The sequence below is a fragment of the Pteropus alecto genome, unplaced genomic scaffold (genome assembly GCF_000325575.1).
Source record: "Pteropus alecto unplaced genomic scaffold, ASM32557v1 scaffold76, whole genome shotgun sequence".
Classification (NCBI taxonomy): Eukaryota; Metazoa; Chordata; class Mammalia; order Chiroptera; family Pteropodidae; genus Pteropus; species Pteropus alecto.
The window spans coordinates 9,678,588-9,703,518 of record NW_006443138.1 but is presented as its reverse complement, the minus strand read 5'-3'; the positions used below and the strand labels follow the sequence as shown (position 1 = coordinate 9,703,518).

The 24,931-nt window shown below is 34.5% G+C and overlaps 1 pseudogene; it reads left to right on the top strand.

Moving 5' to 3' along the window:
• Nucleotides 1-21,785: 21,785 nt before the first annotated feature.
• LOC102897628 lies at nucleotides 21,786-24,096 on the top strand (annotated as a pseudogene).
• The last annotated feature ends 835 nt before the right edge of the window (nucleotides 24,097-24,931 follow it).

Below are 24,931 nucleotides of genomic sequence, written 5' to 3'. Positions count from 1 at the left end.
CAAGCAAAACATTCAAAATCAGAAACACTTTTCCTTCCATACCATTATTCTTGTCTAGAACTTGAAGTAGGCAGCTTTCAGATCTGCTGCTTTTTCTATATTGTAATAAATAAATAATAATCTTATTCATGAGAATCTGTTCTCATTTAGAAGCCCCACCTTTGCATGTACCTTTGCCATGCAAGCCTCAGGGAAAGTAATTAAACTTAAAAGCCTCTATGAGTTCTAAACAAAGATGTACAAGAAATGTAATGATGATGATCAAATTTAGGTATTTATTAGAGACTGGCACTTTTAGAAATTCAATTCACACACATGGAGCTCTATTCTGGAACTACAGAAATACTTTAATTTTCATTAAAGTTACATTTTTCTTATTTTTGAATTTTAATAAGAAATTATTTATTCAGTGTTATCTTCTCTCAGCCCCTGGAATAAGATACTGCTATGGTGAATATGTTTTCCATAAGTCATCTTTCTAAACTCAAAACTGATTCTTCACTTCAGTAAGCAACAATAGGGTACTTAACCAACTACCTAAGACATGAAACAATGGAAATGTAGATCTAGTGGGAAATAGTTGCTTATAAATAATTCACCAATTTTTCAGATGCACAAATCTAAAGTGTTTTTAAGTTTCTGATTCTTACAACAGTATAAGATGTGAACATACAAATTCTAAAACAGAAAATACAGTGGCATTTAAATGTAAATAAACATAAAACAATCTCAACTACAATAAATAGGTAAATGCAAACTGAAGCTCCAATGATTCTCCACTTTACACTTGCCATATTGGCTAAAATAAAAAAATATGTATATAAAACACTGTATTTTGACGCTTTTTTTGAAATAGGCTCTCTCACATATTGCTTGTGAAAACATAAATTGATTAAACCTCTTTGGGAGGTAATTGTAGCCATTTGTTAAATTATTAATCCACGTGCCTAAAGACTAGAGATTAAACTTCTAAGAATCATTTCATAGATGTGTTCAAAAATATACGTACAATCATATTCACTTTAATATGGCTTATAATGATAAAAACAAAGGAAACAACTTCAAATATCTATCACTTGGGACTGATTAAATAAATTATGGAATACTATGCAACTGTGAAAAGTTATACGTACTAATGAAGAATTATCAATACTATGTAGTGCTGAGTGACTAAAGGAGACCAGTGTGTCTTGAAAACATACTATGTGTCAAATATTTAAATTATAAAGCTATGCATAATATTTTGGAAACTAGAAAAAAAGATTGCTCTGAGGAATGTAGTTGGGTTGGGGAAAAGGGAGAGGATCTTACTATTTACTGTATTTGAGCAGTTATAATTTGTATGTATTGCATATTCAAAAATGATTAAGAAAATAAATAATTTGGGAAACTGTTGTTGAAGTGTAACATAAAAATTACAGACAAGCTTATTCAATTATTAGTTTCTATGAGAAACAAATATTTACATATCATAGGACTTTGAAATTTATATTCCATATAAATAAGATTTTACATTATTTCAAGCAAATCTATGACATTGAGTATAAATAATTGTAAAATGTGGTTCTTGCTATCCTCCATCCCTATCTCTGCCTCTTATAAAGATTCTAATATTTAATTTTAGATAATGATGCTTCTCCTGAAATTAATCTTGTGCCTTTAATTATTCAAGTATTCAGTCTTACTGAAATCATCCTAATTATTCCCATTGCTCAACAGTATTAGTAAAAATTACATTTAAATTCAAAATAATTTAGATGGAGTCCTTAATATTCCCACAAGCATTTAGCTATTTTTATAGCTTCACCTCTTGAGTTAAAAAATAAAAATAAAAAAGATTGAATGTAGCCATTATCATTGTTTTAATTTAAATGATTCTGTGTTTTTATCTCTGATGCAATACCATAGAAGGTAGATTAAAATTAGCTTCCTTTCTCTTTTTTGATTTGTAAATCCCACCTCTCATATTACCTACTCATTTACACTTTTAAAAATTTTATGATGCTCATATTCTTTTATTATCTGTTAGGTTAATCAGCGAACAAGATTTTATGTACATTTTCTAGTGCATTGCCCTTGAGAAATGAAGATTATTATTCATGTAAGGTTGTAATGGTAGATTTCAAACAACATAAGCTGCCACCTAACATAATCTCTTGTCTGCTAGATTATGCTATTTTCCAAAATAGATTTTATACATATATATGCAAAATAATATTATGTATTTTCAAAATAACATGCGGCATTTGGAAAACTGAAAGAAAATTATAGTGTCTATTAAATTATTTAACGAATAATTTCAAGACTATGATTCTTGTACTTACCATTGATTCGAGTAGTAGGCAAGATCCAAGCCAGGCTGAAAAATAAGAATTTGAAATAGGAACAATAAATACATTTCTTTAATGAGTGAGTCTTGAAATTTTGATTTAAGTTAGATAAATTAAATTACTTTGACCTGAGCTGTGTCCCCCTAACCAATATTATTCCCCAGAATCTATTTTTTATAGCTGTATATATGATTTGCAATGACGGCATTCAAAGACTCTGTGTACCTTTTCTCCCTTCTGTACCACATGCAGTAGAGGAACAAGCAACAGTAAGAAAAAAAAATGTCTAGCTTAAATATGAATCATCATTGAAATTTCTGTTTGTGTCTTTTCTAAAAATTTTTATCATAAATTTCCTGGGCTAAGCAAGCTTTAAAACATCTTTATTAAAATTTCTCTTAGCAAGAAAATAAATTCTTTTTCTGTGACCTTTAGAAAGTAATGTCAATGCTTTATTTTTCATGAGTGCGATGCAAAGCAGCAATCATGAAATGCAAAGTCCAATCATTAATCACTCCCTGGGTTAAGTAAGGCAAGTGTATTTGCACTGTGCCCCTTTGATGGCTGGGACATTGTCTCCATAATACGAAGCCTTCACAAATTCTGTTAAATAAATTGTCAATTCTGAGCCTGAGCTACAGGGAATTTTAAGGAAGAATTGAGTAATATGGCCAACATGGATACTGGCAGTAATTTTGAAGCAGAAGGGAAATCAGTAGTGGTAACGCATAGGTTCCTTACTCCATATTTTATTTAAATATTGCAAGTTAACATCTAAGGTAAGCCTTTCCTTTCAGGCCATTGGAAATGTTGTCTCACATCAAATACTTCAAAATGTCAAAACATCAAAACTGAAGTTTGAATAAGTCAATGTTTTCTTTTGTCCATTCAGAATTGGGGAAAACTCAATTACTTCTATCACTTTTTTACCCAGAATTGTCTTACTCTGCTAATGTGTAGATGGCTTGCTTGGCACTGGGGACAGTTGCCAACATCTTGAAAATCTGGTCTCTTAGAGTTTTGAAAATCTAAGGCGAAAGTGAAAAATATGTTCACATTCCTCAAAGACAAAACTACCAATTGCATTAGTAACCAGTATAATCGTTGATATTTTTATCTAATTGAGTGGGACAGGACCCTTTTGCAGAAAAGAGCACGATTCATTGCTTTCCTGGTGACCATTGGTAATTCAAGAATATCTGTATAGGAAACAGTTATGGAGGAAGTTTAGTGGATACAGGCTAAAGTTGTATTTCATAACAAACAAATAATATTTATTTTGATTGTATTCTCACACATGGGCAGAGCCAAGAAAAAATGTGTAGAGGTCCCTAAACCTCTGATCTTCTCTTCCCAAGTTGCTGCTGGTTCTAATCACAGACTAAAATGTTATACAAAAAAATTACCACCCAACCTTATGGACTGTAGAAACTGCAATTACTGGCTATAGATCTAGACCACACAACACACCAAGCACTGGCAGCAAATCTCTTAACACTTTTCTACCTAGAAATATTTACAACCAGAAAAGTTTGGACAAGCCCATTGTCAGTTTCATATAGTATAATGACAATTTTTCCAATGTGGATCAAAATTTTGATGAGTTACTAATTTCATGAACAGCTACCAAACATCATATTTCATCAGATTAAGATTGGCCAGTGTAACAATTGGAGAAAGAGAGGGAGAGAGAGAAGGAGAGGGAAGAGGGAAGGGGGAGAATAGTTAATATTATTCTTAAAATTTAATTGCCATATTTTAGGTAGAATTCCTTAGTATCTCAAAATAGCTAATTTAATTCAAGTTATATATGTGAAAAAGAGTGATTTCCTGACAAATTTGTCTGATTATCCCGAGGACTCACAAAAATTGTTTGTTTCTCATCACTCATTTGAGATAGGTTTAAGCTGATTTTTAAACTTAGATGAAGTTCTTTAAGGAAACACTCTGAGCTGGACAGTTTTTTAGGGAGTGCTCTTCATATAGTGCCTGAGAGAGAGTAAGGACAGCAGCACTGGTTAAAGAAATGTGATGAAGTTGCAACAGAGCCTACAGAGAGCTCAAGAGAGATAACCCTTAAAAGTGTCAAGTTGAAACAAAAAACTGTCAAGATTCACCTCTTGCATGGAGAAATCATTTTGTGCGGTGCCCCAGGGAAGGGAAAGGTACTTGAACAAGGTTCTTTACTTTGGTCTAGGGCAATTCCTATGCAAAAACTCAACTGTAAGTCTTTAGCAGGCAATACTCTCAGGCACAGAACAAAGGACTGTCTCAATCTGAAGGGGCATCTACATTTTTTTTTTTCATATAAATCTAAAGTCATTCAACTTTTGATGAGAACCCATCAATCACTAGTTTCTAATATCTTCCATGTGTATATAGGGTAATAGTCTGAATATTATTAACTCTATGAACATAACACATCTTGAATATTTGTGAAGGTTTTTGTGTGTTTATTATTGAATGGATTGTTTACCATTATTGATTTCTTACTAGAGATCTTCAAAACATAGATTTTGACACAATACACAGTTGCAATTAGTCAGAATTTGTGTCACTGCAACTGTCACAGAAGAGAAAAAAAGACTTTCCTTTTGTAGTTCTACTTTTCAATCAATATTTGTTTAGGGCTCAGCTGAAAAGAGTTCCATGAACAGGTCACAAGATTTTGTGCTGACATAAATTCTGCCTATTTGCAACTGTGTTATGCCAAGTCTACACCATTTCTCAGCTGGACTCTTACAATAGCCTACCAGCAGGCTTCTCAGCATCCAATCTTCATCTCTTGAAAGCCATTCTTTACATAGGGGCCAGTGAAAACCAGTTAAAATGCAAATCAGACCGCCTCATTCCCCTGCTTAAAACTCTTTCATGACTCCTCATTGCACTCTGAATATATTCCAAAAATCTTTACCATGGCTTAAAGAGTGCTTTATAATCTGGCTCCTACTTGCTTTTCTCAAATCCCCTCATACCATCAACCACTGAGCCTATGATCATTAAGCAACACTAGCCTCAATTCTGTTTGTATAAAATAGCAAACTCTTCTGACTCAAGGTATTTGCATTCTGTGCTATCTATAACCAAAACTCTTTTGAGTCTTATCAGTTCATGTTCTTTCATTCTTTAACTAAGTTCTCCAGAAAAAAATATCTACGTATTACCTTCCTTCCTTCCTAGGTTTCTACTGCCTCTTGGTGTATCTGCCAGCACCTTCCACAACATGACTCATTTGAAGATGTCCAGAACATCTTCATCACAACTCTTCATAGTTATCCTGTTTATTAATTTTATAAGATGTTTATTTTTTATCACTTCCATAAGAATGAAAACTGCGTGTTTTGTTCCTTCTAATTTTAATAATCTGTAATATCTATTCCAAATATTTAGTAGACATAGCACATAGAGGAAAGTATATTAAATCAAATTTGAGAGTTATTCAAGGAATAAACTAGAAGTGTGTTAGGCCATGTGTAGATTTTCAAGCAATGGAAACCATTGTTAGAATTTTAGGAATATGTTCTTGGAATAGGGAAAAAATATAACTGTTTCTCTCTATCTTATGCAAGTACTCTGTTCACAACATGTGCATTTTATTGTATTCATATATTTACTTAAATGGTGATTATTAAGTTGCCTGTCTTCTTATTGCTAATATCATCTATATTTTTGAAACACTTATGTTGGGCCATTCCTTAGAAAAACTTTTCCATGTTTCTGTAATACATTTGTAAAGTATTCATGTAAAGAATTATCTTGTTTCCAAGAAGAATTATCATATGAACCTACTATTTAAAATGTCAACTCTCCCAGGCCCACCCTAAACTCTTACCCTCTTTTATTTTCTTATGGTGCTTCTACTGGTCATATCTATGTATGTATTTACCTTCTAATTGCATTACTATGTCAGGGGACAAGTCTGTTTTATATTTTCCTTTATCTTTGTCCTTAGAGTAAGACTTAGAAACTAGGATGTGCTCCTTAAATATTTATCGAATTAATGAATGAATGAAACTGTTAATCTAAGAAATTCACATATATGGAAGTTGCTACTTCCCAATGAAGCTGAGTAAATAAGATCTCTTAGTTACTACACTCTAAAAAGGTCATAGAATTAATCTTTTCTTTAATTCTCTGTATTTATGTATGCAAAATGACTGCCTAATCTACAGGGTTCATCACTTACTAGCAAATAATAAAACTCTTTTTCAATCTGTTCCATGGCCATGTGAGTAATGAACATCTAATTGTTAATTGATAATAGCTGCATTAATATTTATTATTTGCTATCTTTCTTCCTGGTAGTTATCTAGTTATTACACTTAAATTCATTTTATTTTCAATGGAATCTTATTTATTCTTTCAAAGAAAGCTGTCTGTCTGTCTGTCTATCTATCAATCTATATGAGAGATAGAAAAAAGAGAAAGACAGAGATTTTGTCTTTCTCATTCACTACTCTATTCCGAGTACCTAGAATAATGCCCAGTACACATGGCAGTCTCTCAAAAAATATTCGTTGAATTAATAAATTAACATGATTTACACTGCCAAAGAGAATAAGGCTCTTCTCTAGGGGAGATATTTATCTATGTACCTATTTTTCAGTTAGATTTTCTTGTTACCATGAATCCTTTACCCATATTCTTTTACCAAGCAAATCAGTGAAGAAAAAGCATTAGATTAGGAGTTAGGATCATCATATTTCTAGTTCAGGCCCTATCTTATATGACTGTAGGTAAATCCTTTAAGTTATCTGAGATTCAGCTTCCTGAATTATCAAAAAAATTAAAGTAGTTACTTCACTCTACAGTTCCCTTTTGAAACAAAAATTATGTTTTTTTCAACCCTCAACACTAAAATTCATTTTAATATGCATCTGTTTTTAGAGACAATGCATAGACCAATATATATTTTTTCTCTTTTAAAGTATTGTCACTGAGAAAATATTTCTATTATTCAAAATCCTTTAATTCCCTTTTCTTGTTTACAATCAGAACTATATGGCATCACCTTAGTTGCATGACTAAAGGATAATAACTATAATTATATTAAAGTTATTAATTAATAAATATTTAGGAGAAAGAGATCACTTACAACTGAGGAGCTTTATGTATTTGGATGCTGCTAAATAAAGCAAGAATAAAGTAAAACTATCCAAGTCAGATTCTGTTCTATATTGAAGAGAATATAGAACAGAACTGCTTTGAAGGCCAATGATACAAGATATTGTGTTGGCTAATATAGTTTCTGTCTAATTTTAACAGAGAATTTTGAGTCATTAATGCTTTCTATTAGCCAGTTGTATTGGTTACATTACTTAGCAACATTTTATTCAATATAAAAGTATCAACATCTTTTCAAATGAGATGGAATGTGTTTACATTATAGTAGTCAACCTATTTAAAGCACCATTAAAAAAGAGTTGTCAATAGAAAATTATATTCCTTATCATTTATCTAAGAAAAAAAACTAGTGGAATAAATGTATACAAGATAAGAATGGTTTTCCCCTACATCTAAAAAAAAAATAATAATAAAGGTTTTTGTTTTTTTTTTTATCTCTATGACAAAATCTATAAAGTTGGGATAAGTGGCATCTTAACTACATTCTCAACTAGAAGGCAGAGTAAGATCAAATAGTCTTGCGATTTTTTCTGTGAAGCTTTCTGGAATGAGCGAAAATCTTTTAGGGGCAAAACTTTCTCTATCTCTTGTATATTATTGTGTTTTGTCACCTTAAAACAATCTCTGCTTCCTTTTTCTTTCTCCCCAAATGTAATTATTAAAATTATTTAAGTGAAACATTCTCAGTTCTTTACCTATAGAATTGTGTTTAGGTACCCATCCTAACATCCACAACAAAAAGAAAACGAAATCAACTCCAGCTCTTAGTCTAAGATAATCATGATAGTCTAATCAGCTTTACTAATACATTAGTTTGTGAATAAGCACAAGATTATGTCTAGCCCCTTCATTCTTTCATTCATCTCTTCAACAATTCTTTTTGATTGCCTCTTATGTGCCACCACTCTTCAAGGCATTGAGGATATAGGAGTATACAAGAAGAAATACAAGTCACTGCTCTTCATAGAGCTTATGATTTAGAGAAAAGACATGAATAAAACAAGTATAAATAAATCAATAAATAATATCTCAAGGAGTAAAAATTTTTATAAAGAAAAATAAAGGCAGGTAAAGTGATAGAGAAGAATGTGGAAAGAAGGACATTGTTTTCAATAACACGATTGGCAAAGGCCACCATGTTAAGTGAAAAGAAGTTGTGAATGAAAAGTCAGGGGAGAAAACCTATAATATAATCGGATATCATTTTAATGACTATAATTACTGTGTGATCCTAAGAGACAAGAATATATGAAAAGAATGTAGAATTCTTTCATGTCCAATGATCTTTACATTTAGATAATAAAGGCATTTCGCATATCTCAAGAGACAACAAGGAGAAAAAGTCTAACTCAAATGATATAATCATTTAGATGGGGATTATTGACTGTAATGTAATCTCACTTAAAAATTAATAATGATATGACTCAAAAACAAGAGAAGCCTCTATGTGATTACATTTTCCTCTATATCAAGCCAGTCATTTCAGGCTTTCAAGCTAAGAGAGTGACCTCAAACATTACTTGGAAAGATATTTCTGGAGATTGATGTGATATGTTTCTTTATTGTGTAGTCGTTTTTGAGCCCTCAATAGATTTACAATTAAATGTAGGAATATTTGTAACAATAAAATAAACCCATTTTATTAATATTTATATTAAATATATGCATATTTGGTAATATGAATATTTGGCTATACAAGTAATATTAAAGAGAATTTGGCCTATCAGAGTGATATGTCAACACGCTGATCTGTTTAATATTTAAACCTCAATGTAGTTATAATAATTACTTTACTTTGAAAGTATTTGTTATTTAAGGTAAACAACATAATACTTGAGCATATTAAATATATAAAATTTATAAATACAGTTTAAATATTTAAAAGAACTAAGGTAATAAAAGGGAACAAATAATCAAAGTTGTTTTAAAGATAATCATTATAATCACTAGTCTTAAAAACAGAATAATCAAATATATGATTTTTAAGAGAGCAACAACTTTAATAATTTGAATATTTCCTTTTTAAAAAAATCTTTGAATAATCTTTGGTGTGCAAAAAAGTATCCATGTGGGCAAGAAAAAAAAAAATTTTCATTGGAGTGACTTTTAAGCAGAGACTTGAACACAGTTGGGAATTAGTCACAGAGGAAGGCTATTACTAGGAGAAGGACTAGTCAGAGCAAAGGCCTTGAAGCAGAAACTTACCTGTTTGTTTGTGGCCAAGCATGATTCCTAGACTTGCTGTGGCCATGTGGCTTCACCGGGGGGTGAAGCTTGAGAGAGGATAGAACTGAGATCAATGTGAGGTGGAAGTAGTGTCCTGGCATACTCTCCTCATCTTCTTACTCCTTGCTATATAAGATAACAATTTCTCTTATACTTTAAAGTACTTTGAATTTGCAGTTATTTGTTGCTTGAAGGTGAAAACATCTCAAACAATTCAAGTTACTATTTATATTCTTTTAATCTTTTCAAGTTGCCAAACAATGAGCAAGCAATCTTTACTGGGTGGATATGCTAGGGGGACTTAATTTTCAAGCATATTTTCATTTGAAGAATAAGATGTTTTCTTTGATTAATGATTACATAATGACATAGGCACATATACATAAATATACACATATGTATATATATATGTACGTATATATCTTGTCACTTCAATTTTATAGGCATCGTCTCTCTGAGTTTCACTTAGTTTCAGCATGAGGTTCTTATCCTCAGTTTATAGAAAAAGAAACTGAGCCTCACAGTGGTTAAATCACATAAATGTGAAGGCAGGTTTTCAAGTCTCAATTTGTTACTATTTTCATTATAACCAACTGTTAAAAATTAGTCTTTGGTATAAAATCCCTGGCCAACTAAAATTCTAGTCATAAATTCAGGGTGATGGCTCTAATAAGGAAACATGGGGCAAGCTAATAGAAGAAATGATTTAACAGGGCACCCTTCTATATGGAGCTCTTTGCATAAAACCACATTAGTAGCTTCATCTATTCAAAACCTTAACCTTATGTTGAAAGAGCCAGGAGCTTGTGGAGTGTTAGAGACAGAATATTTATCATTTAGTAGCTAAGTATCAAGATTAAGTTTCCTTATTACTAAATTGATGCAAAGAGTAGTATATGTATGTAACTCTTAGCATAGTGTCTGACATATAATAGCAGCTCAGTATTTGATAATCACTGTTGGACAAAAATAAATTGTCCTTTAAAAACCTCATAAGGAATTACGGAGAGAATGGTATATTTTAAAATATTCATCAACCAATTACCCATAACTTTGAAATTGCACAGGAAGATTTAAATCTTAACACAATTTATATATATATACATACTTAAAACATCTCCATTCTTAATTCTGCTATAATCCTTGTCCATCACACCTACATTTTCATCACTAAATTTCTGGCTGGTTCTGATGACATCTATTAATATACAGTGAGACAATAAAAATAAAATGAAGAATTTCCTGTAATCTTTGACCATGATATCAGAGATGAGGATTCAGCAGTTAGTTGAATTAAAAGCAAAACAAACAAATATAAAAAAAAACTGGGATGCTAATATAGAGCATTCCAAAAGAAAAGTATTAAGATATTAAAGGATTAAAACTAGACCTTAGGAAAATCAATTAAACTCACAAATATTTTTCTAAAAATGAAACTACTTATGGTTAGATTGAGAAAGACCATATAAAGCAAAAGATTCCATTATATTATAGTATCTTCATTTTTTTAACATAAAATATCAACTTTTTATTGATTTTTTTCAAAGATAACACATAGTGGAAATTATGAGACATTTTGTTAAATATAAGATAATATATATTATCAAGATGTAAGAATAATAGCCAAGATGGTGGAGTATGTAAATGCTGTGCTTGCCTCCTCTCATAACCACATCAAAATTACAACTAAACTACAGAACAACTATCATTGAGAATTGCCTGAACTCTAGCTGAACAGAAGTTCTATAACTAAGGATATACAGAAGCAGCCACTTCAAGACTGGTAGGAAGAGTGAAGACCTGCAGTGGGCTGGCTCCCACATCCACGTGTGGTGGTCAAAACTCAAGAGGGTCATCTAGACTATGAGAGGTACCTCCTAGAGGAATGAGGAGTTTCTTCCCCACGCCAGGATCCCTAGCCCAGGTATCCAGTCTTGGGTAGAGAAGTCCCTACAACTCCTGGCTTTGAAAACCAGCAGGGATTGTGGCTAAGTGAGATGGAGGGCTACTCCAGATATTCCTCCTACGGGGCTCATGCTTGGCCTGACTTCTCTCTGGACTCACTTGCTCTGAGTTCCAGCACTGGGGCAGCAGCTTTAAAGGCACCAGGGACATAGGAGGAGGAACTAAATTGTCTGGCTTTGGGGTGAGAGATAGAGGGGCAGTTTTCTCCCAGACAGAGTGCTACCAGAAGCCATTGTTTCTTTGTGGAGCACTCTCTACACCCAGTGTGAAGACTCAAGAAGGCGCCATATCTAGGTCTCTATCAACCTGGCTAACACCGTTCACCCTTTCCTGCTGTTGATTCCTTGAGACCCCACCCCACCCAACTTGCAGCCCACCCAAGCTGCTTCCAGTGGTTTTTCTATATAAATAGCCTGTCTTGATTCATGCTGCAGACTTTCATAAAACCTCTCAAAGGCTCACAAACCCCAAACAGGCAGCATCTGGCCTCAGCATGTCTCATGCCTTTTGCTAAGCAGCCACAAGCCCAGCACTAGTGGCAACCAGCCTCTGTTCACTGTTTGGCCTCTTCCAGACACCTCCAAGCCCAGCACAAGTGGCAACCATCTGCAGGTCACTTTGTAGTTCATATCAACTGGCCCAAGAAGGGCACAGGCAATGGCTGACCTTGGACTGCAACAGTGACCCTCCCAAGAGACCCCCAGAACCGACACGTGATGACCAGCTTCATACCATATCAAAGCTCCACTTAATCACCTCCAGAAATGACACACCCAAAGTATAGACTGAGTAGGCACCAGAGCCCTGATAGAGTGAATCCTTCTTGGTAGGATGAGCCCCTGACCAACAACTCATCCACTGTAGTCATGGCCAGTCTTCACTACCAATCAACCTGGGGGTCAATCTCTCTCATAACGTGCAAACAATAACCAAGACTCAAACACAACAGAAGGGCACACACAATCCAAACAAGGAGCACCCCCAGAGCACCTAGCTCAGGTGACAAAGGATATTGTGCCACTAGGACCCAGAGGATCCCTACAATATAAGACTACTTTACTAAGACTAGGAGACATAACAGCTCTACTTAAAACATAGAAACAAACATAGGGAAGCAGCTTGAATGGGGAAACAAACAAACATGTCCCAAATGAAAGAACAGAACAGAGCTCCAGAAAAAGAACTAAACAAAATGAAGACAAGAAATCTAACAGATGCACTGGTTATGAGATGCTCAATGATCTCACTGAGAACTTCAACAAAGAGATAGAAAACGTAAAAATTGACATAGAAAACATACAAATCAACTAATCAGAAATAAAGAGTACAATAACTGAATGAGAAATACATTAGAGGGAAACGACAGTAGATTAGATGAAGAAGTACATTGAATTAGCAATTTGGAAAATAAAGTAGCAGAAAACAATAATTCAAACCAAGGGAAAAAAATAATCCAAAAAAATTAGGATAATTTAAGGGGCTTCTGGGATGACATCAAGCATACCAACATTTGCATCATCAGGATACCAGAAGTAGAAGAGAGAGAGCAAGGAATTAAAAACCTATCTGAAGAAATAATGATGAAAACTTCCCTAACCTGGTGAAGAAAATAAACAGACAAGACCAGGAAGCACAGAGAGTCTCAACCAAGGTGAACCCAAATAGTTCCACACCAAGACACATCATAATTAGAATGCCAAAGGTAAAAGACAGAGAATTTTAAAATCTGCAAGAGAAAAGCAATTAGTTACCTGCAAAGGAACTCTCATAAGACTGTCAGCTAATTTTTCGACAGAAACTTTGTAAGCCAGAAGGGATTAGCAGGAAATATTCAAAGGATGAAAAGCAAGGACCTACAGCCAAGATTACTCTATCTAGCAAAGCTATTATTTCAAATCGAAGAGCTTCCCAAACGTGAAAAAGCTAGCTGAGTTCAACACCAAACTCATATTATAAAAAATGTTAGAGGGACTTCTTTAATAAGAGGGAAAATGATAAAAAAAAATATGAATAATAAAATGACAATAACTACATATCTATCAAAAATTACTTTCAATGTAAATGGATTAAACTCTTCAATCAAAAGATAGGGTGGCTGAATGGATAAGAAACAAGACACTTAAAATATGTTGCCTACAAGATGCTCTCTTTAGATGGAAAGACACACACGAGCTAAAAGTAAAGAGATGGAAAAAGACATTTCATGAAAATGGAAAAAAAAAAGTTGGAGTAGTAATACTTATACCAGACAAAATAGACTTTAAAACAAAGGCTATAATAAGAGACAAAGAAGGATTCAGTATTCCTGCTTCTGGGTATTTATCCAAAGAAAACCAAAACATTACTTCTAAGGGACATATGAATTCATATGTTTATTGTAGAACTATTTACAATAGTCAAGATATGAAAGCAACTTGGCTGTCAATCAATGGATGAATGGATAAAGAAGAGGTGGTACATATACATATTATACAGCCATATTATACTGCCATAAATATTATACAGCCATAAAAAATGAGATTTTTACCATCTGCAACTACATAGATGGACCTAGAGAGCATTGTGCTGAGTGGAGTAAGTCAGATAGAGAAAGACAAGTGCCATATGATTTAACTTACATGTGGAATCTAAAGAACAAAGTAAACAAAACAGAAACAAACTCATAGATACCGAGAACATTTTGATAGCTGCCAGAGAGGAAGGGTGTTGGGTGGTGAAAAACAGGAAGAGATTAAAAAGTACAAATTAGTAGTTACAAAATAGTCATGGTGATGTAAAGTATAGCATAGAGATATAGTCAATAATATTGTAATAACTATGTATGGTGTCAGATGGGTACTAGGTTTATTGGGGTGATCATAAGTTATATAAATGTCTAATCACTATGTTGTACACCTGAAACTAATATAACATCGTATGATGACAATTGAAAAATTAAATATTTTTTATTTAAATAAATAAATAAATTCGGGGGCAATTTAACATATTGGTAATCAGACAGCCTGGGGTCTGATTTTGGCACTTCCACCTATGTGGACTTTTTGTCATCTATTTTCCTTGTTTGTAAAAAGGGGTCAAAGACACATATCTGACTGAGTCACAGTAAGGATCAAGTAAGATAACGTATATGTGGCAGAGATTGCTGTAAGGCCTCCCAATTTTTAGGTAGATTCTTGGCTACCTGGAATAAATACTGCACTTCCCAGACTCCCTTGTACTTAAGTGTGGACATGTGACTACATTATGATCAATGAGAAACAGGCAGTAGTGTCATGTAGTTTTCATTCATTATCCTTAAGAAGCACACTTTGCTTCTTTGTCTCTCTCTTCTTCAACCTAGAACACAAGGCTGCTATATTAGACCATGAGGTTATAGTCATGCAAGCTCAAGCAAATAGAAGGAGCCTGGGTCTCTGATACCACAGAGTGACATATCCCTGATTCATCCACCCAGACTTTATTGGAAAGAGAAATAAGCTTTCATCTTGTTTAATTCACTGTTATTTGTTTTGGGTTTTTTTTTTTTTTTTTTCTGTACAACTCCGTTGTTGTTGTTGTTGTTAAAATACTATCCAACCATGTAACTCTTTGAGGTGATGAAGAATGGAGGGAGTGAGAAGAGAGCACCTATATGCCAGCAAACAGAAGGCAAACGAGGCCCTTCTCAAATGTATCCAGAGGGTCCTGCTTGTAAATGTATAGCCTCCTTTCTTTTTCTCTGTATCTCCTTTACATGGTCTGGACTTCAGCTCTAAAATGCTAAGATTCTATCATCCCCATGTTTTTAGTACCACAGAATGTGAGTTCAAAAGTAGAGTCCACTCACCAGGCTTAAGGTCACCACCCCAGACAATGCCTCATAAGCCCTCTGGGACTACCTCGAAGGAAGTCGCTGCAGCGGTCTGAAACCAGGCTGAATTAGGGCTCCAAAGAGGGGTCTGCTATTTGGAGATAAATGCTGTAAGCTAGACAAAAAGAGTGGTTCTGATCTCAATAAAAAAACTCTCTCTCGCACTTTGGCTCAAATGAGGGGTCTGTCTTTACACCCCACCTGCCCACGCTGAGCACAGTCCTGTATGTTGCTGATGTCCATGTGTGTCCCCAGCCAGATTCACCCTCCTCAATCTTTCCTAAGTATTGATAGTCAAATTTGTCCTTCTTTCTGCCCTACTTCACTCTCCAGAGGTGCCACAGACCAGATGGCTAGTCATCTCCCTTTACCACTGTTGCTATCAGTCTGAATTGCCGTCCAAGAAGACAATTCAGAAGCACACCAGTGCCAGCTCAGTACTGTGCCATTGGGCAACTCACCCAGTTTCTTCAACTATAAAATTGGTGGTATACATCGATTATATCTCAATAAAACTAGAACAATGACTAAATAAAGTAACTAAAAAAACTTGAGAACTAGAAAATTTCTAGTTAATGCCCCTTGTCCAATGTCATGATCAGTGATCTTATGCAATATTGTACAATGACCCTCGGAACCCAGAAAGTGGCCCTAGTGAAGAGCCACTAGGTGTTGTACACCTAAAATTAATATAATATTGTATGTCAACCATAATTGAAAATATATATATTAGAAAAAAGACATAAGAATCAATTTTCACAATTGCCTATAAAAATTTGCTTTCTTTTTAAAATGATTTTACTTTTTCATTTGTTAAATTATCTTCTCATGATAGAACTTCCTATAAAACAGTACCCTTAAAGGCCAATTCCCAGATTATAAGAGGAGACTGACATGTTAAAGAAAAAAATGCTATAATTGGATGGCAAATTAGTCAGTAATGGAAGCTTTCATAGCCTAAGGAGGGTCAGAGTAGCAATGTCACTAATGCTAGTCTTTTCTACTGTTTAAAGAGGAAGAGATCATTTAATGGCCTGGATGGTTTCTCCACTCAAGCCATCACCTTTGGGCAGTAGCTTTATTTAATCATTCAATTAATATTTATTGAGTATTCACAGAGTTAAGTAGGGGTCTATTGAAGATAGAGTCATTTAAGAAAATTAAAAATCCTCATGGATCTTATATTCTGGTAGAAGAGACAGACAATAACATAATGCATAAGTTAATTATATACTATGTTTGCTATTAATAAATACTTTGAGAAAAAAATGAAGTAAGTTTGGGGCATATTAAATTTTGGTTGTGGCTGATTGGAAATTTTAGATGTGAGCTAGAAAAATCAACGAGACAGTGATCTAGGAGTCAAAAAGCAATGAGCAGGAAATAGCCATAAGAATATCCAGAAGGGCATTCTTGGCTGAGAGAATAGTAAGTGCAAAGGCTTTGGAAGTGCCTGAGGTTTTCAAAGAACTGATAGAAGTGCAGAGTGCCTGGAGAAGAGATGCAGAGATATCATTAAAGAGGTACTAGATATCCAAACTCCGTAAGCCTTGCTTTCTTTTCGGTAAAACAGTTATAAAATGAATGCTCTCTGCCTAAGATGGTTGTAAATACTCCATGAAATGATTCTTACAAAGTACTAAGCACAATGCCTGGCACACAGTAAATGCTTAATAAATGTTAGTTCTTGTCATTTGTTATTTCACCAAATAGAAACAAAGGGCTATTCATGCTTGATGCCACTGAACACTTGAATCACTTAACTGACTCCCTGTACCCAATTCCATGACCACATGGAGACTATTGATTTCATTTCCTGTATGGTTTTGTCCCCAGGGAGGAATATGCCAGTTTTCCTAATGTAGATGTTCCAAATTAGATGCCAGTAGAGTTCCCTTTATAAATTAACAAATTTTCATCTTTGCCACTATGAGCCTAATTAATGAGTTTACCCATGGGAGACAGATCTACTCTTCTATTTTACTTGCAAAGTCAGTTTTCTAATTCAGATCACCTGACTTTCATAGAAAATTCCCTAAGGTGATTCAGTTTGGGGATGCAGCCCAGGAAAAAGTCAGCAAGACTCTCTTGGCAGCATGCATCTCATCTCCTTTTCTATTTGGATGTTGCAATTACCTAATCATTATTTACCCTTACTCAACTCTGTCACATACACCATCTCTTGTCACCTTCTCTTTATTTTTTTGAGTGTGCAAAACAGCAGCTGCTACTTCTATTTTATAAATGTAGAACTGAGATACAGAGGTGAAGAGACAGACCTGGTTCTGGGCACAAATATTCAGACTCCTCCACATGTTCTTCTATAGTTGGAAATAGAAAACCCGGCGTTTAGTCTCAGATTATCCACTAACGGATACATGATCTTGAGAAATCCTTCTCCTTTGGGTATTTTTCCCTAGGGAGTTAGAATAAATGATCTATAATGTCACTTCTAATACAATATCCTAGAATTCTAAGGCAATAGTGCAGTCAGCAAATTAATAGAACATTTGGGGAAGAAATTCAATTATACTAGGAATTTAAATAACATAAATATACGTAAAATATGAATAGAAACAGCTCTGTCATATGTAATTTATGTATAGAAAGTTGTCGAGATGAGAGGAACAAGGGAAGACAGGTCCTGAACATTTATAGTTGGCAAAGAGATCCCATGTACATTGACAGCTGCTTATTTTCATATTTTTCCCTTGGAGTTTTTTCATGGGAAATTAATAATTATAAAACTTATGAATTAATAAAGATAATTAACAGAACTAATACTTTCTAACCAAAGCCTGACCGCACACTTTAAAAGTACCCATTGAAAGAAAGTACTTATTTAAAAATGTTTTCAGCTTATTTTTTTAAATACATGTTCCAGGGTACATCATCATGCAAATTTATGAATTAGTATAACAGTGCTGTCCTTAAGTTGCCACCATGAAATCTACCATGGTCTGTTTGTGTCAGAGACTCCCATCTAGTATCTCTTAGTTCACTGATCTGTGTCTTTATCGGACATGTTGGAGAGGTCTTGAGGGCTTCGGCAGTCCAAGTCCCCTAACAATTCTCTACCCTGTCATCTTAAAAGAAAACTGTACTGCATCATACAAAATAATCCTCACTAGTGCAGTGAAGTGGCAGGGAAAAGGTGGGCAGTCAACTCACCTCAACATATTTTTTTTAGAATGTGTTCTAAAAAGTTGCCTGCTCTTTTTTTTTTTTTAATTTTCCTAATGAACCCACACCAACTGTTTGAATACAACAGAGATTTCAAAAAGCTACAATATTCCTGCTCCACACTGTACTGATACTTCAGTTAAATGCATGCATTTGGGGCAAGATAATTGAAATAATAACAAATCAACTGCATCTGTTTCAAGCCAGCATAAGAAAACTCTTTAGTATCCCATGCGATAAAATGTTATTTCTCACAGAAAGTATACTACTGCACATAAAGTCAGGTTAGGACCCTCTTACTATGGTAGAGAGTGGGAAGCAAGAGAATTATTTATTCCTTAGAGAACATACACTTCTATATTTGTACACAAAGCAATCCTGTCTTTTGGTAGCAGGCTTTTAGTTATATCCCAGAGAGAAAGTAACTTACATTGATTATTTACTGGTAGAATTTATTTACTCTGAGAGTATAAAAGAATGTGATTCACTCTACTACAAAGAATGACAGCATTAATGTCTCTTTGTGCTGGCATTCGAGATTTCCTCCCTACTCTTCTTAGGATGCAAGTTTCATTAAAGCATCATTTAAATTTTCTTGACTTCAGATAATCAAGATAAATTTAAAACATTTATATAGTAAATGAGCCTACAGAAGGCACAGAAACTAAATTAGTCATATCAATGGATTCCACTCTCCATCGCTTCTGTGGTTTACTGAGGATGTCAGCTTAACTTTTGCTATGACTTGAATTCTTATACACTGCTTTAATATTTTCACTACAACTGAATATTCATGGATGTTATTATACTTGAAATTCTTCATTGCTCCATTTGTTATCAAATAAACGAAAGCTATTTTCCATTGAATTTCCTTTGAAAGGGGTTACTATTAAATTTGAGATAAATATGAACAAAAATAAGTACACCAAAATAAGATAAATAAAATAAGTTTTATTTAATAATTTATTTTTCATAAAGATAAATAAGCGAAGAACAAAACAATAAAACAAAAATATCATGTGAAGGTTAGAAAACATTTGAAGGAAAAGGAAATGGCATTTACAAAAATGTATATGTAGCCATGGAAGATATCAGTGACCTAATCTAATCTCACTTGCTTGTATCCATGTGAAAGGAAACTTTCACCAGGTACATGAGAGTTGGATTAAATAGGAAACTGGATATGGTGTTGATGATAATTCAGATACTTCTATTTAAATCTATTTTCAATACTTTTACAACAACAAAAAAGAATAGATTTCTTTGTTCAGTGCAATGCCTGTTATGGAAGGAATTCTACTGAAATGAATGTTTGGTGCCATCTCCTTTTCTCTTTCAGAGTGAGGACATTAAATGATGTGTCCATTGGAAATACCACTAGAAAAAAAAAAGGGAATAGAATCACAGAATCACAGAATTCACAGTATCGCTATACTCAGATCTGACGAAATTTATTTGGAATATCTTCATAAAGGTAAGATGTTTAGTCATTTAGTTAAGCAAAGAGAGATGCAGCTGAATATCATATTGCTTTTGGATTTTAACATTTAACTCAACCTATTTGAGCCAAGAATTCAGCGATTAATGTTTTATATCAATGATTCCTAAATTTTTTTTTGAAATTGAGCTCTATCATTGTTTGTTGGTTAGATTATCCACTGTTCCAAGAATAACTATTTGTAAAGCCTATTAAATATTCTCAGAGACTTAATATATTTGTTTTGAATATTTGTAGTTTCTTGTAGACATCTCGAGAATCACAAAACCAAAATTAAGATTCACTGTTTTATTACTTTGAGACATTTAAAAATATCTATACCAAGAATGAAAACATTAATTCTGTTCTATTGGATTATCGCTCCAACGATCTCTTGCTTTCCATTGCAAATGTATTTGCAAACCACTAGGTATTTAGTTCTAGACCGCAGGCTTTCCTAAAAAGATCATTTTTAAAAGCCTGAAATAAAATGATCTCTGATTTCGTTAAAAGCCTCTGTTCACAAACCACAAGGCCAAAGGGAATAAAATCAACTAAAGAGAAATATGTGCTACAAAGGAAGATTTAGCTCACATTCTGGTCATTTAGACAAGATTTAATACCACAATTGATTTGCACCATGTATTGTAGTTAAGATAGTAATTGCTACGTTAAAGTTTATAGTATCTCTAGTACCTCGAAAAGATGTTCTTTGTAAAATGTAACTGTACACTAATAAAGCATCAGGCTATTACTATTTTTGTTGAATATTAATTTTCACAAAGTATTCCTTTTTTTTAAAACAAAATACAATTTTTTTTTTTTTTGCAGCTTTAACAATCCAAATCTTTCTACAGAACCATTTCATAGACTCTATAAATGTTATATACCAAATATGTTTTGATCCTAGTATGGACTAAGTACTATGTATGTCACAGGAAATAAAACATGACCCTGTCCTCAAAGGGTTTATAGTCTCTTTGACCCTAAGTATAGATCAGTAGCCCTGCAGTTACATTATAATGTGATAATAACAGTAAGTGCAGTGTGCTATGAAATGAATGAGAGCACCAGAAAGAATTACTATTTGATAACTCAGAGGCCTTCTGAGAGGGTTTATTAATAGGAGTGAGCTATGAGAAAGGGGGAGTAAACAATATCTCTGAAACGTGGAAGGTCATACTCAAAGGTGCAGAAGGAATAAAGGGTGTGGCCGCTTGAGTAATCACAAGTGGTTAAGTCTTGCTGGAGCCTAGAGCATGATATAGAAGTGTTATTAGATGAGGTAGGCAATTAAGAGAGACCCAGATCTTAAAGAGTCAGAACTTTACATTGAGGGTAATAGGAAACATAAAAGAATTTTGTTTCAGACACTTTTTATATAACACTGCAGATCCATTTGGACAGACTTGTCTCTGGGTCCCCTAACCGTTTTTTCCATCCCAGCTGCTATTCCAGAGACCAAATTTGCATAGGTACAGAACATTTTTATGCAGGGATGCTCAAACATGCCCAGTTGTAAGCCTTTTTTGAGTGCTTCTAGCCTCACATACTAGAGCTTCCCCGTTGCAATTGAATCATGACACTTCACAGGACCTGCCTGGTGCCTTGGCATGTGGAGCTCGGGAACATGCGAAAGTTTAGGCCCATCCTTGAAGGACAATGTAAGACAGGTGTGTCATTCCACATATTGAAATACACTAATATTAAAAACTGAAAATCAACCTAACAAGCTGTTAAATAAAATGTTTATCATCCTACCTTGATAACAATCTAAAAAGCCAGTTTGAGATTTAAAATTTCAGAATCTTGGTAGTTTTATGTATATATCAGTTATCTATTGCTTTTATAACAAATTACCCCCAAATTTAGCATCTTAAAACAAGCATTTATCTCACAAAATGGGCAAGAAATTCAGAAGCAGTCTAGCTGGATAGTTCTGGCTCAGGATCTCTCATGAGGTTGTAGTCAAGGTGTCAGCTAGAGCTGCAACCATCTGAAAGCTTGACTGTTCTGAAATCCACTTTCAAGATGTTTCACAGCAAAAGGACTCAAATTCCTTGCTGGTTTTTGGAAAGAGGACTCAGTTTTTTGCCATGAAGATGGTACCTAGGTGTTCTTCCTACAGGGGAGCTGGTTTCTCCCAGGGCAAAGGATACAAGAAAGGGAGCAAAACAGAAGCTAATATGCATTTTATGTATTGATCTTAGAAGTTACACACCGATTCCACCACAATGTATTGGTTAGAAGTGAGTCACATCAAAGCCAAACTGAATTAGACTCTATCTTTTGAATGGAGAAGTATAAAAAAATTGTAAATTTTTGAATTTGGAACCACCATAACATAAAAACATGGAAGATAGCCACGTGCAAAAGAAAGAAATTGGAACACTACCTCACATCATGAACAAAAATTAACTTAAAATGGATCAAAGACTTAAACATAAGACCCGAAACCCTAAAACTCTTAGAAGAAACATAAGCAGTAAGATCTTTAACATTAGCTTTTTTGCAATGGGTTTGCTGCCAAAACACAGGTGTCGTGAAAACCACCACTGAATCTAAGCCAAAATGGGAAAGGAAAAGATATATCAACATTGCCATCATTGGACATGTAGATTCTGGCAAGTCTACCACAATTGGTCGTCTGATCTACAAATGTGGTGGGGTTAACAAAAGAACCATTGAAAAAAATTGAAAAGGAGGCTGCTGAGGTGGGGAAGGGCTCTTTTAAGTATGCCTGGGTCTTGGATAAATTAAAAGCTGAATGTGAGTGTGGTATCACCACTGATATTCCCTGTGGAAATTTGAGAACAACAAGTATTATGTGACCATCATTGATGCCCTAGGACACAGAGACATTATCAAAAACTTGATTCCAGTCACATCACAGACTGACCGTGCTGTCTTGATTGTTGCTGCTGGTATTGGTGAATTTGAAGCAGGTATCTCCAAAAACAGGCAAACCCGTGAGCATGCCCTTTGGCTTACACACTAGGTGTGCAACAACTAATTGTTGGTGTTAACAAGATGGATTGCACTGAGCCCCCTTACAGCCAGAACAGATACAAGGAAATCATTAAGGAATAGCACCTATATTAAGAAAATTTGCTACAACCCTGATACAGTAATATTTGTGCCAATTTCTGGTTGGAATGGTGACATGTTGTAGCCAAGTACTAACATGCCTTGGTTCAGAGGAAAGAAACTCACCTGTAAAGATGGCAGTGCCAGTGGAACCATGCTGCTTGCAGCTTTGGATTGCATCCTGCCATCAACTCATCCAACTGACAAGCCTTTGAGTCTGCCACTCCAGAATGTCTACAAAATTGGTGGTATCTGTATTGTCCCTGTGGGCCGAGTAGAGACGTGTTCTCAAATCCGGCATGGTGATCACCTTTGCTCCAGTTAATGTAACAACTGAAGTAAAGTCTGTTTAAATGCACCACAAAGCTTTGAGTGAAGCTCTTCCTGGGGACAATGTGGGCTTCAATGTCAAAATGTGTCTGTCAAAGACATTTGTCGTGGCAATGTGGCTGGTGACAGCAAAAGTAACCTACCAATGGAAGCAGCTGGCTTCACGGCTCAGATAATTATCCTGGACCACCCAGGCCAAATCAATGTGGATATGCACCTGTGCTGGATTGTCACACAGCTCACATTGCTTGCAAATTTGCTGAGCTGAAGATTGATCATCATTCTGGGAAAAAGCTGTAAGACGGCCCAAAGTTTTTGAAATCTGTTGATGCTGCCATTGTTGATATAGTTCTTGGCAAGCCCATGTGTGTTGAGAGCTTCTCTATCTTCCTCTGGGTGGTTTTGCTGTTCATGACATGAGACAGACAGTTGCTGTGAATGTTATCAAAGCAGTGGACAAAAAGGCAGCTGGAGCTGGCTAGGTCACCAAGTCTGCCCAGAAAACTCAGAAGGCTAAATGAATATTATCCCAGTATCTGCCACCCCAGTCTTAATCAGTGGTAGAAGAATGGTCTCAGAACTGTTTGTCTCAACTGGCCATTTAAGTTTAATAGTAAAAGACTGGCTAACGATCACAATGCATCGTAAAACATTCAGAAGAAGAGGAGAATGTTTTGTGTACTGTTGTGTGTGTGTGTGTGTGTGCACGTGTGTGTGTGTGTGGCTGTTTTCAAGTTATTAGTTTTTAAAATCAGTACTTTTTAATGGAAACAACTTGACCAAAAATCTGTCACAGAATTTTGAGACCCCATTAAAACAAAGTTTAATGAGAAAAAAAAGAAGATATTTAGCATCAGTCTTGGTGGTGATTTTTTTGAATTTGACATCCAAAGCAAGGGCAACAAAGGAAAAATAAATAAGTAGGACTACATCAGACTAAGAAGCTTCTGCACAACAAAGGAAATCATCAACAAAATGAAAAGGCAACCTATGAATGGGAGGATATATTTGCAATCACATATCTTGCAAGTGGTTAATATTGAAAATATATAGAGATCACATACATTTGGATTAAAAATTAGTCAGAGGCTCTGAATAGAGATTTTTTTTTCCAAAGTGGACCTACAGATGGACAACAGGTACATGAAAAGGTACTCTTCATCATTAATCATCAGAGAAATGCAAGTCAAAACTACAATGAGCTATCATCTCCATCTCACACTTGTCAGAATAGCTATTATCAAAAAGACAAGAAATAACTATTGGCAAGGATGTGGAAAAGAGAGATTTCTTGTGCACCGTTAGTGGGAATGTAAATTGGTACAGCCACAATAGAAAACAATATGGAGGTTTCTCAAA